This window comes from Olea europaea, unplaced genomic scaffold (genome assembly GCF_002742605.1).
Source record: "Olea europaea var. sylvestris unplaced genomic scaffold, O_europaea_v1 scaffold864, whole genome shotgun sequence".
Lineage (NCBI taxonomy): Eukaryota > Viridiplantae > Streptophyta > Magnoliopsida > Lamiales > Oleaceae > Olea > Olea europaea.
Window position 1 is genome coordinate 106019 of NW_019267092.1, and position 11430 is coordinate 117448.

At 29.2% G+C, this 11430-nt stretch overlaps 1 long non-coding RNA gene across 1 annotated transcript; it reads right to left on the minus strand.

The window, feature by feature from the left end:
- Window positions 1–2674: 2674 nt before the first annotated feature.
- Window positions 2675–10865, minus strand: LOC111391956. Its single transcript, XR_002702184.1, has 7 exons — window positions 10730–10865; window positions 10555–10613; window positions 9558–9603; window positions 7652–7780; window positions 7482–7559; window positions 3996–4095; window positions 2675–2997 (listed from the first exon to the last, which is right to left on the minus strand). It is a non-coding gene; the product is annotated as an uncharacterized LOC111391956 (long non-coding RNA).
- Window positions 10866–11430: the final 565 nt, after the last annotated feature.

Sequence of the window (11430 nt, forward strand, 5' to 3'; positions counted from 1 at the left end):
TTTTTTTGACATACTAAGTTTTGTTGAATGAAGTGTTGTTTTCAATAAATAATTAAATATAGGTTTAGAGGTACATGTTACCTTAGTATTACTTTTGCATGATCAAATTTGCAGAAACGACACTTATGAATTTGTGCCAAGTCTGCACTTGACGTTTTCTTACAATTGCTACATGCCATATACCAAAACCTTTGGTTCATTGAAGTAATTTTCCATTGCACTTTGATCCAATAGAATTTTTTCTGCATACGAAATGTTTCTACGTGGTTAGATGAGAAATATAGTAATAAGAAAAATTGTAGAATTTTTTTTAGCATTGGTCAAAGAACATTAATAATATATATATATTTAAAAGTTTTCGAAAGATTTATCTATCAGCACAATATCTTGAAAACATGCTTGTGTGCCAAACTGGGTTTGGATAATTCTTTTTTGACGAACTTATATAGCGATGCTTATAACACCTGTAACAAGGAATTTGTGTTGATATCATATTTTGTATATGATAAAATGAATATAAATAGAATGATTATAAAATGTTAACTAAATTTATATTGGATATAAGTTAGTGTGTTTGTAATCATACTTATCTCTGCATTACTATCCATGTATCATTCCGGTTTGTTGAATGCGGTGAGTTCATATCTCGAGAGGAGAAAGTTTAAATTATCCTCCTTAAGTTCTTCTATCTTTGTCTTTGCTGTTATGGTCCAAATTTTGTCTTGAAGTGAGCCTCTGAACTCATTTCTATTGTCTTTCACAATTGCATTTGATAACATGTATGGTTTCCCTAGTGTTAGCTCATCTGCAAGGGCTGTAATATTTGCATCATAGATAATGGCAGTAACTTTGTTACCCTATTCAAACGTGGAAATGAGTTCAATATAAATATATTAGCAAAACAAATATTTAGAATAGAAATTAGAAGATTTTTAAAGTTATGAATATATATTTACCTCTAAATCCATTAAGAGAAGATTTTGGTAGTGGCTAACAGTATTTCGAGCAGTTTTAGGTGCTTGTTTTCCTGCAACTATGATTTTTGCAGTCCAATTCTTTTCAAAAGTGGAAATCTATGGGATAAGTTTATAAAATGTGGCCATTCTTGATATCCTATGACTATGTGAAGAAGAAGTTATAACACAGATAGCTACAATTGTCAATGTTACGTTAAATTTGTTGTAAAAGTTTTTTATTAATATTTCTAATTCTAAAAAAAATTATTGAATAATCTAACGTTCTTCTTTTCGATTAAAAGATAATTATAGTAAAATGGTAGTAATGTGCAAAACTTACTAATAATAAAACAAAAACGGAGTTTTTAAACTTTGGCAGTTGCAGTTGAAGAGTGTGATGTTTATGATACTGCTATAGAATTTTGATGTTGAAGAAGAAAGTGAAGGTACTATAAAATAGTTAGTCGAAAGCAGATATTAATAGAACATGCGGTAGAAGAACCATTGTTTTAATCTGCAACCATACACTTGGTGCTGTAAAATATCTTTTTGTGTGGACGAGAATTAAGCTGAAAGAAAAATTTGTCATTTGTAAAATATCTATTTCACGTAGATATATATGTAATTGATGATGGTTTATGTTTAAAAGTTTTGTGTGGAAAGTTGGTACTATTTTTTATCATCACGTAGATATATATGTAGAGTTGAAAAGTATTTTATGGGAAGTTGGTATTTTTCTGTGTTAGTTTTTTACTACTGGTGCACGTGTTCACTTTGAAAAATATCACTTTACAATTTGCTAAAATTTAATAAATGGTGTTAGATTTACAAATTAAAAGAATGATCGTTAATCCATATGTTTCAAATACGAGTGCTTTATACAAAAGAACTTTATTAAGGAACCTGTGGGGATACTCTAGTCAAGCATATTAACTTATATTATCATAGGTCTTATCAGGTTAATTATTACTATCGTTGTTGTTTGTCATTTTTTCTTTATTTTCTCTTGGATTGATGTATTTTGAAGAACTATCGTGTTCATTTATTACATTACTAAGAAGAAAATTCAATTTATGGTCGAATAATGTATAAATTGTATGAGAAGCATTAGTTTTTAATTAAGTAAATGACTAAATAGAAAACTCCGAAAGCCAAAAAGTTGGAAAATATAACAAAGCATACCATGATTAGATTCTTATTTTACAACTTTAGTTCTTGTATAAAAAAAAAGCCTAACTTCGGAAGAAAAATAAATTGTATATCATAATACCAAAACTTGTAAAAGAACAAAATGATACTTATCGAGTATTTAATACTACTCTTTAATAGAAAGATAATCTTTTATGTTTTAGCTAAAGAAAAACTTGTATATACTTAAAAAGTATAAAAAGAAATTTTATAAAATTAAAAATATTTCTTTAAGGCATCTAGACTTTTTACTATTGTGTTTGTCCCCTTTCATGCTGAGAAGTTTTGCTGGACTTATCCTGTAATAAAAAAAAAAGAATATTTAAATATACTTGAGCATAAGAGGAGTAAAAGATGAGTTTAGAATTTACTGCCTAACCTTGTCTTCAAATACATAATTAGAGCTTGTAGTTGATTTAACAATTCATATTTGTGTTGTATCCAAATATACATATGTACTCATTAAATAAGGAAGCAAGTTTATTGGAAAATAAAAAGTAATAAATTATCTAATAAATCAAAATGCCAAGAAAATGCAATACAATAATTGAATATCACTTTAAAGATTCTTATTAAATTAAGAAAAGTATGATCGTCGTGTTTAAAGCGAAAGACAAATTAAAAAATAAAATATATGCAAATTTTAGTTTAACCAGTATCCATGTAAAGATATTATGTAATGAGAAATTGCACACACTAACAAAGTTTTCAACCTTTCCAATCAGCTCATCAACGAACAATACAGCAATTGATTTGTCTTTGTTATTTCTTAGTAAAGAAGATGAAGGATACGTTTTGTTGGTGCCCATTCCTAAACCGTGCCATGTTTCCTTTGCTATTGCTAGTTGATCACCTAGCAGAGTTTATTAAATAAGGAATCAAGCACCAAAAGTAGTGGAAATGATCAAATAAAACGTATAATGCTAATAAAACTAACATTTATTCATATGGTCCTAGAAATAATTCATGTTATGCACTCAAGTGACAGTTGACAATAGTAGTCAGCATCATTGTATTGATTAGAATGCCGATATAGAGATTTATCTCAATTTTAAATAGAAGCATTACTTTCTCTAAGGATAGTACCTTAACGTAATAAAAGACTAAAAGTTGCTTGTTCAACCAATAAACTCAGTCGTTAAATTCTAAATGTAATTATCAACAGCAAAGTTCATACATAAACTGAGTTCAACATGGTTGGCTATATAAGAGGTGTACTTTTGAGTAAACAAGTAGTTCTTTAATTGATCAAAATTAGAATTAACTTTCCTATTTTGCTAGTAAAGTGAGTTATTTTCACAATAAGTAAGCTTAAGATTAAATGGGAGTAACTTATCCAAATATGTTTGAAAATACTTTTTCACATATTTTTAAGCGAGGCTAAGGATGCTCTTAATCTCCTTTAATTGTTACTTGGAAGTCGAAAGATGTAAGAATTTTTTGATAAATGTATGATTTGATAATATGCCAAGAATTAATTTTCTAAATAATAATCATCTGCAATTAAAAAATCCAGAAAATAGAAGACAAGTCTATACTTGCTTCTAAATCAAATAGTAAGTCAATTGATCGAGTGTTTAGCTGAGCTGAATTTTCAATTAAGCTGGATTCTCGAATTCCTTTTGGTTGTTTCAATGTTTGTTTTCAGTGCCTTTGTTGGCATTAGTCAAGATAATTAGTTTTCAATAACTGATGAAAAATATTTATGTGACAATTCATATTCATTAAAGTGTGAAACTTTTGAAGGTAAATCTATTCTAAAAATAGAGAAATTCCATTTCCACATTCCACTAACATAAATTGGTTACCAATCTAGCAAAGTATTATAACACTAACAAATCTAAATCATACCTTCTGCAAACTTGAGTTTTATTTGAAGCTGTCGTTAAGAATTCCATTGTACACATGTAGCAAAGAATTGAAAAGAACTTTTGAATCCCACTCATAGAACCTGTAAAAAAAATTTATAGCAAATGTAAAGAATGAAAAAATAGTAACGTCATATTTTTGCATGCAATTAAAATTTTGAGGAAATCGTTATACGATAGCATATTATAAAAATTTCTGAACGACAAAAAAATATACATGTTAAAACATTTTAGGTATATGAATGTATAAAAGAAAGAACTTCTTTGTACACAACATTTTTAGTACATTTGTTATGAGAATTGTCCATGCTTGATCGTTTCAATAGAACTTTTAGAGATGTGCTCGTTTTTGCTCCTGATAATGCTACATATGGCTGACCATGATAGAAAATCGATTCTGGAAGATATAGATCGACAAAATCAAGTGTTTGACTTTGTGCTTTATTTATAGTCATCGCAAAACATGGTCTAATTGGATTGAGTTCTCTTAAATTGAATTGAGTTTCTATCACTTCGAAGAGGTATAAACGGGATCCTTGGTAAGAAAACATATTTTTCACAATATTTACCAATTGTAATTTCAACTAAAATAACGTTTTTCTCAAATTTTCGACAAGTAAAGCGTGTTCCATTGCATAACCCTTCAGAAGGATTCATATTCCGCAGTAACATTACAGGACAGTTTATCCTAAATTTCAATTCATGCGGTGAAATACCATTTGGTGTTAAAGTAGAAATCTTCTTGCAAGTTTTGTTCTGATTTATTAATTGCTTCATCAAAATTGTAGTATGTAAAAATTTCACCGGGAATTTGTTCAAGTAAAATCCTGTTAATATAATCAACACATTTATTCGTAGGCGTTAGAATAACTCTATTTACCATATCATGTAGATTGTTAGCATTTGTTTGTATATTTGACAAATCTTGATGTATCAAAATTTTTAAAGATGTGATTTCATCTTCAAATGGTAGAATTATACTATTCGGAAGCATAACGCACTTACAAGTATGTTCTTCTTCTTTTCCATCTCCAATTCTAAGTAAGTAAGTACAGAACATAGGATCTAACTTTGCTATCGTATTCTCAACCAATGGTAAATGTAAATAGGAAGGCCATAGGTCTAAAAAAACCAAGCTAGCTTTCATTACATCTTCTTTTTTCCCTCTCGGTACCACTGGTAGAACTTGTCGAAAATCCCTTCCAAAAACTATCACTTTCCTACCGAAAGGCAAGTTACAATCAGTAATATCTTTAAACATTCTGTCTACAGTTTCAATAGCAAAATGATTTACCATAGGTGCTTCATCCCAAATTATTAACCTAGACATTTTCAACAACATTCCTAAAGCTGATTGCTTGCTAACAGAGTAGTTCACTTCACCAACTATTTTCATAGGAATTTTAAATCTCGAATGAGTTGTGCGACCTCCAGGCAACAAAGATGCAGCGACTCTAGAGGACGTTGTTGCCAAAGCAATGAAATTTTGACTTCTTACACTAATTAGAAGAGCTTTGTATAAAAAAGTCTTCCATGTTCCCCTTGGACCATCAATAAAGAAAGTACCACTTGATTCATTTTTGATTTTTTCCATAACTGTATCATATGCAAATCGTTGTTCTTTGTTTAATTGCTCTACATAATTGAAGCCTCGTTCAATATTGAAATTGATTGTTTCCTCTGCAACCATTCTTGTCAATCTTTGAGTCTCCTCTATATTTACGAAGAATGAAACTATTCCGTAATCATTTATGTTTTTACCTAATGATTCTAATATAGAATTGATGTCTTCCAAAGCTTGTACTTCAACATGTTCAACAGATATGTTTCGATGTACATAATCATCAATCATATAGGCTTTATATTTATCCCACAATAGCTTTGGATGATTAGGGCTGTAAAGTGTAAGAAGTGTTGCAAAAAGACATCTTAAAGAATTAGGCATTTTGTAAATAATAGCTTTGGATAGACATTCTTCACAATGATTATCCCCTTTTAACAAACCATGTAAAATGCTACTTCTCGATATGTATTAACAGTTACTCCATTTAAAGTTTTAAAACTGTCAAATGATGTTGGACCTCTAATATGATTCAGAAGAACACGAAGGAAATATCGTTCTCCTTCAGATGGATTGATTGTCACAATTTGTCCTATAACAATGTGTTGTTTTCTAGGAGTCCAAACTTTCCCATTTGCATTCCACACAAAATGTGTTGGGAAATCTCGATACAACAATGTTCGAGCAAATTCATTTGCTTCATTCATCCGAAAAAATTCAGTTAACATTGTTCTTCTCGTATACTCATTCCCAATAATAATAGATAAATCATCTTTATTATTGTAAGTTACGTGCTGATGATCTTTAATATGAAGTTGTAAAGTATAAACAGTAGGATAAATTTCTGATAAATTGAAAAAAAAAAATTCTCCACATAGCTTCAGGTGGAGATATCCATCTAACTAATTGATAAGCAGAAATTTCATCAATTTCCTTATCCGTTTCATTTCTGCCTATAAAACAATTAATATGATCATATCCTTTATACACATATTTGTACAAATACTTTACTGCTTTAATAGAAGAACATACTTCAACGTTAATATGACAGTCAAATTTTACACTTAAATAAGGATTATATGGTACAACCCATCGATTATCTAACATTTCATCTCTCACTTTAATAGAAATATCATTATTACGACGTCTATACAATGGATATGAGTTATCATCAAAATTTAGTATTGTTACAATAATCCTTAAGATATTTATTTTTACAACTACTGCTTGCCAACATACACACATTTTTTGGATTAAGATTTTCACAAGGACCGTACATATTGTGTTTTGCAATTATAGAACGAAGATGCAAGTATTTATTTTTATCATGAATTTCACATGACACTATCATATCAACTTGTTCAGCGCAACAAATTTTATGGACAAAATTGAAAATCAACAATAAATGTGCATGAGGAAGCCCTCTTTTTTTAAATTCAATCATGTATATATGAGCAATAACTGAACCAAAAATATTTTCTTTGTACAAATCCTTTTTTAATTCTTCTAATTTTGCTCTAAATATACGTGCAATTAAATCTGGTCAATTTTGAACTTCGTCATTGTATTTCAGTTCTTCCATAATTTCAAGCCAATTTGGATTACAAGTTATAGTTAGAAATATATCTGGTTTTCCATAGTATTGAACGATAGCCATTGCATCTAAATATCTTTTGAGCATATCTCGAGGCCCACATGTGAAAGTTTGTGGTAGAACAATCTTCTTATCAATTTTTGACCCTCTTGTTTCCCCATTTTGAATACTATCTAAAATATCTTGATAAAATTCAGCACAAATTTGCTTTTGGTTGCTACGAAAATAGTCTAGTCTGGTAATTTCAATCTTAACGTACATATCTACAACATATTGTTGAAAAAGTCTACCAGTGTGAAGTAACACAGACTTACCAGAAGGTCTAATTTGTAACTTGTCGGAATAGTACTCCCGACAAGAAACCTAAAATCGTTTCTTCATTCCATTGAGCACTGCATGAGGATAAAGAAAATGCATCTTACATCCATCTAGAACACTTACTTTATATAAGTTAGAAAACATACAAAAAAGTGTATTAGCAAACCTTCGGCCTCTTTTTCAATGATTTCGGTTGCAAAATTTACTGTGCTAGGAAAAGCTACGCAGTCAACCAAATTTTGAGTTTCAAAATATGTCTTTTGGTATCTTTGAATACCTTCATGCCAACCAGATTCTGCAAATGAGAAAAGTAAAATATATTGTAAAAGATCATAACAACCATAATAGTAATGAACCATATGTGAATCACCAGAATGACCATATATAGTAATATCACGAGCACGAATATTTGCATTGTCATCATCCTCAACCCATACAGCAGTTACTTGAGATGCCGAAGGAGTATTGAAGATTCTTTGATCAAGTCCAGGATCGCATCTTATTTGTATTCAATGGTCATGCAAATTAGTCATATTACTTAAAGACCTAAATAATCTACTATATGGATTTACTTTCAAGATTTCAATCAAAATGATCAAAGTAGATTCAACAAAATTTTCTAAAATTTTTGTACGATTTTCAATTTCGTTATCTGTATCATAAAAATATAGCTGCGTATAAGAAGGCTCATTATTTTCTAGCACAAGTTGATTCACATAATGATATACTTGTCCCTGAACTCTGAAAGTGTAAATACCTTTATATGTTCTAAAAAGCCATTTATCATATTTTACACCAAACGAAGTGAAAGCAAAACGGTTATTATATACATGTGCAATTTTCTTAAATTCCATGCATTCAGGTTCTTTAGAAGTAAATAAATCATACAATTCAGTCGGTGAATCAGGCATATAAAATTTAACTTTTTCATCAGAACAACAAAACCCTTTTGTTTCTCTATAAAATTTTCGTGCACCACAATGTTTATAGTAGTTCCATGTCGGTAATACATATGCATTAGTTGGTATGTTCAATAGGTTAGAAAATCCTCGCACTTTAGAGTGAACAATATTAGTCGATTCTTGATTTGAAGTGGAAGCTTGGAAAATAGGAGGAACTGTAAACTTCCGAGCATGGGAAGCACCTAAATTATTTTTCCAGATAATGTAGAATCATTTATTCTTATACGACGATCAATGCGTGGAGTTTGAATTCGATACCTCCTATCCGCCATCTTTGATTTTGTTGTTGGTGAATAAAGGCAGTATTTGATTTACTTGTGTTTTGAGAAGTGCCATCAATGTTACAAAATCTAGATTCTTGATCAGCAAATGTTTTTGAAGAATTCATGGAGAACAAAACTTCACCTCTAATTTAATTAAAAAAAAATTCATTTTAGTAAATGAAATAACAAAAAAAATTATTAATACTACTCAATTTCCACAATAGGAAAAAAATTTTGATAAACACAAATTAATCAGACTTTCACAACATTAAAAACATGCATAAAGCTAAAGTTTAATAACAAAAATCGTTTACTTGAATGCAATAGTAATAAACATAAACATTGCTACCTCAAATATTGATTAAATAAAATTTTAATAAGACTTGTAGGATTTAAATGCAGGAGGAAAAAAAATTACTATTTTTATATGATTTTTGTAAAATGAAGAGTTTTTTTAATATAAATACTATTATTATTTTGTAAATGATTTTGCTATACTACTACTGAAGATGAAGAAGAGAAAGGCTTCCAAAAAGGAACGAGGTTTTCATCTCTAATTTTAGTGATTTTGCTCCCACCCCATCAACCTACACATCTATAATGTAAGTAATTCATCAAAAATCATGAACTTAATAAATTCATAAGTTGACTACTGGAAGTACACAAAAGAATAAGGATAGCAATTGAAAGTAATGAAGCAAAAATATACAAGTTGAAAATTGGAAATACACAAAATAGTCAAGAAAAGAACTTGAAGTTGTATATAAAAAATATTCAAAAATATTTCACATATCACTAAAAATTGAAAAAAATAGTGTAAAATGGATATTGTTTAAAGAAACTATACCTGAATTACGTAGAAATTGCCGTTAACAAAAGATTACACAGTTGTCCTACATTATCGGAACGTAGAAAATAGTGTCAAGCACATCTGAAATATTATCCTGTTTATCTTATGTTTTTATTGAAAGATAAATGCTAGTTAAGATACACAAAGGATACAAAAAATAGGCCACCTAGTGTCCTCTAGCACTTCATACAAAAGACTATTAACAAAAAGAAAATGTCAATACCATGGCATGCTAACAAATATATTGTTCGCTTCTCGAAATCAAATAGTTCTTTTAGACGTTAAAAGAGGACAACAAACATAACCACAAACTTGTTTGAACATAAAGTAAATTAACTAATGAAAAATAAAAACAAAAAATGATGGCACATAGTATTCCATATTATTAAGTTTGAAGATTTGATTGTATCAATTCTAGTTCTTCCTAAAATTTATCATTAGTATTTAGTATCCACCTTTAGATATTCTATTGAAGGTAATAAAACATTTCCATCGATGAATTTATGCCTCAAAGAGCTCTAACCAAGTATCTTTTTTTAATGAAAAAGTATATAACTAAAGTAATTATTCAAATAAAGATTTCATGTCTCACCGTATATTACAAAAAACCAATTTCCCCTAGCTTTAGTTTCTTGTTGCCTTTTTCCACTTCTCCGTTTTTATGACTTTTACTGTTTGAAGTAGTATCCTAATAAAAATGGTCAAATACTTCCTGTTTTCCTTTTTCTTTTGTTCTTGAATCTCGATGAGTTCTTTCTTCTCCCTCTAGAATTAGTAAAATAAAGATAAGAGAAGGCAAATGATTGAATTAGGTTTATAAGTTTTGGGTAAAAAATTTAAAATCATCTCAACTTTAAAAGCACGAGGCTCAAATTTGAGATCCTTGCATAGGAAGTTATGAAATCACATAGTACATACATATTCAAAAATTTTATACATAGAAGCACAAAACATCAATTGGAACAAAATAAATAAATAAATTCAAAACCCTTACCTGACAAAGATCTCTCCACTATAGCCTTCGATTCCACGAGATAACTAATGTAATCTAACCTATACACATAAACAACAAAAATTTTTAGTTCAAATCTACAAAAAAAAAATTGAAAGCTAAAATCGTCCATAATCTACAATACAAATACAAAAGTTTCTTTGTAAAAAAATATTACCATATGTGAAAGTAAACATAAAATATTATCGGTGTCTAATTTCTATACTATTTCAAAGATGTTTTCTCGTTTCTAGTGAAGCAGAGGTAAAGAATTAAGGTAAACAATGAAGAAGAAACACAGTAGACGAAAATAATTTTCGTGAGAAATGATTTAGATAAAGCAGATTGGAATCAAAATTCATATTATACATTTTACAGACAATGACAGACTGCATTTATTATATGAAAATCGAAAAGACCATGTAACCCTAACTGTAATAATCATTTTGTCAAAAATACCTTAACTTAATGCTTCACATTATTTTCAATCAATTTTGATATTGAGGATAAAGTGGGAATTCATAACATTTCCAACACCATACCATAAAAGTCAAATTTGTAAAAAATAATTTTCCTACTCATTGACATTAAGAAATGAATGCGGACCCACAACAATTGTACAAGGGCGGATGTGGAAACAGTAGAAAAGCAGTAGAAGAAGTAGACTATGTGGTCCAAAGAAGAAAGCGTGTCCCATTTTCTTACATGAATAAATTACTGTAGCAAAATCGGATAAGTTGGATGTAGTGTGAAAAACAATGTGACATAAATGAATAGTAATATTAAAGTCTCTCTTTTAAGAGGTAGTATGTGTGTGTGTGTGTCTATATATATATATATATATATATATGGGGAGCACTATACATAGATAGAAGCAAG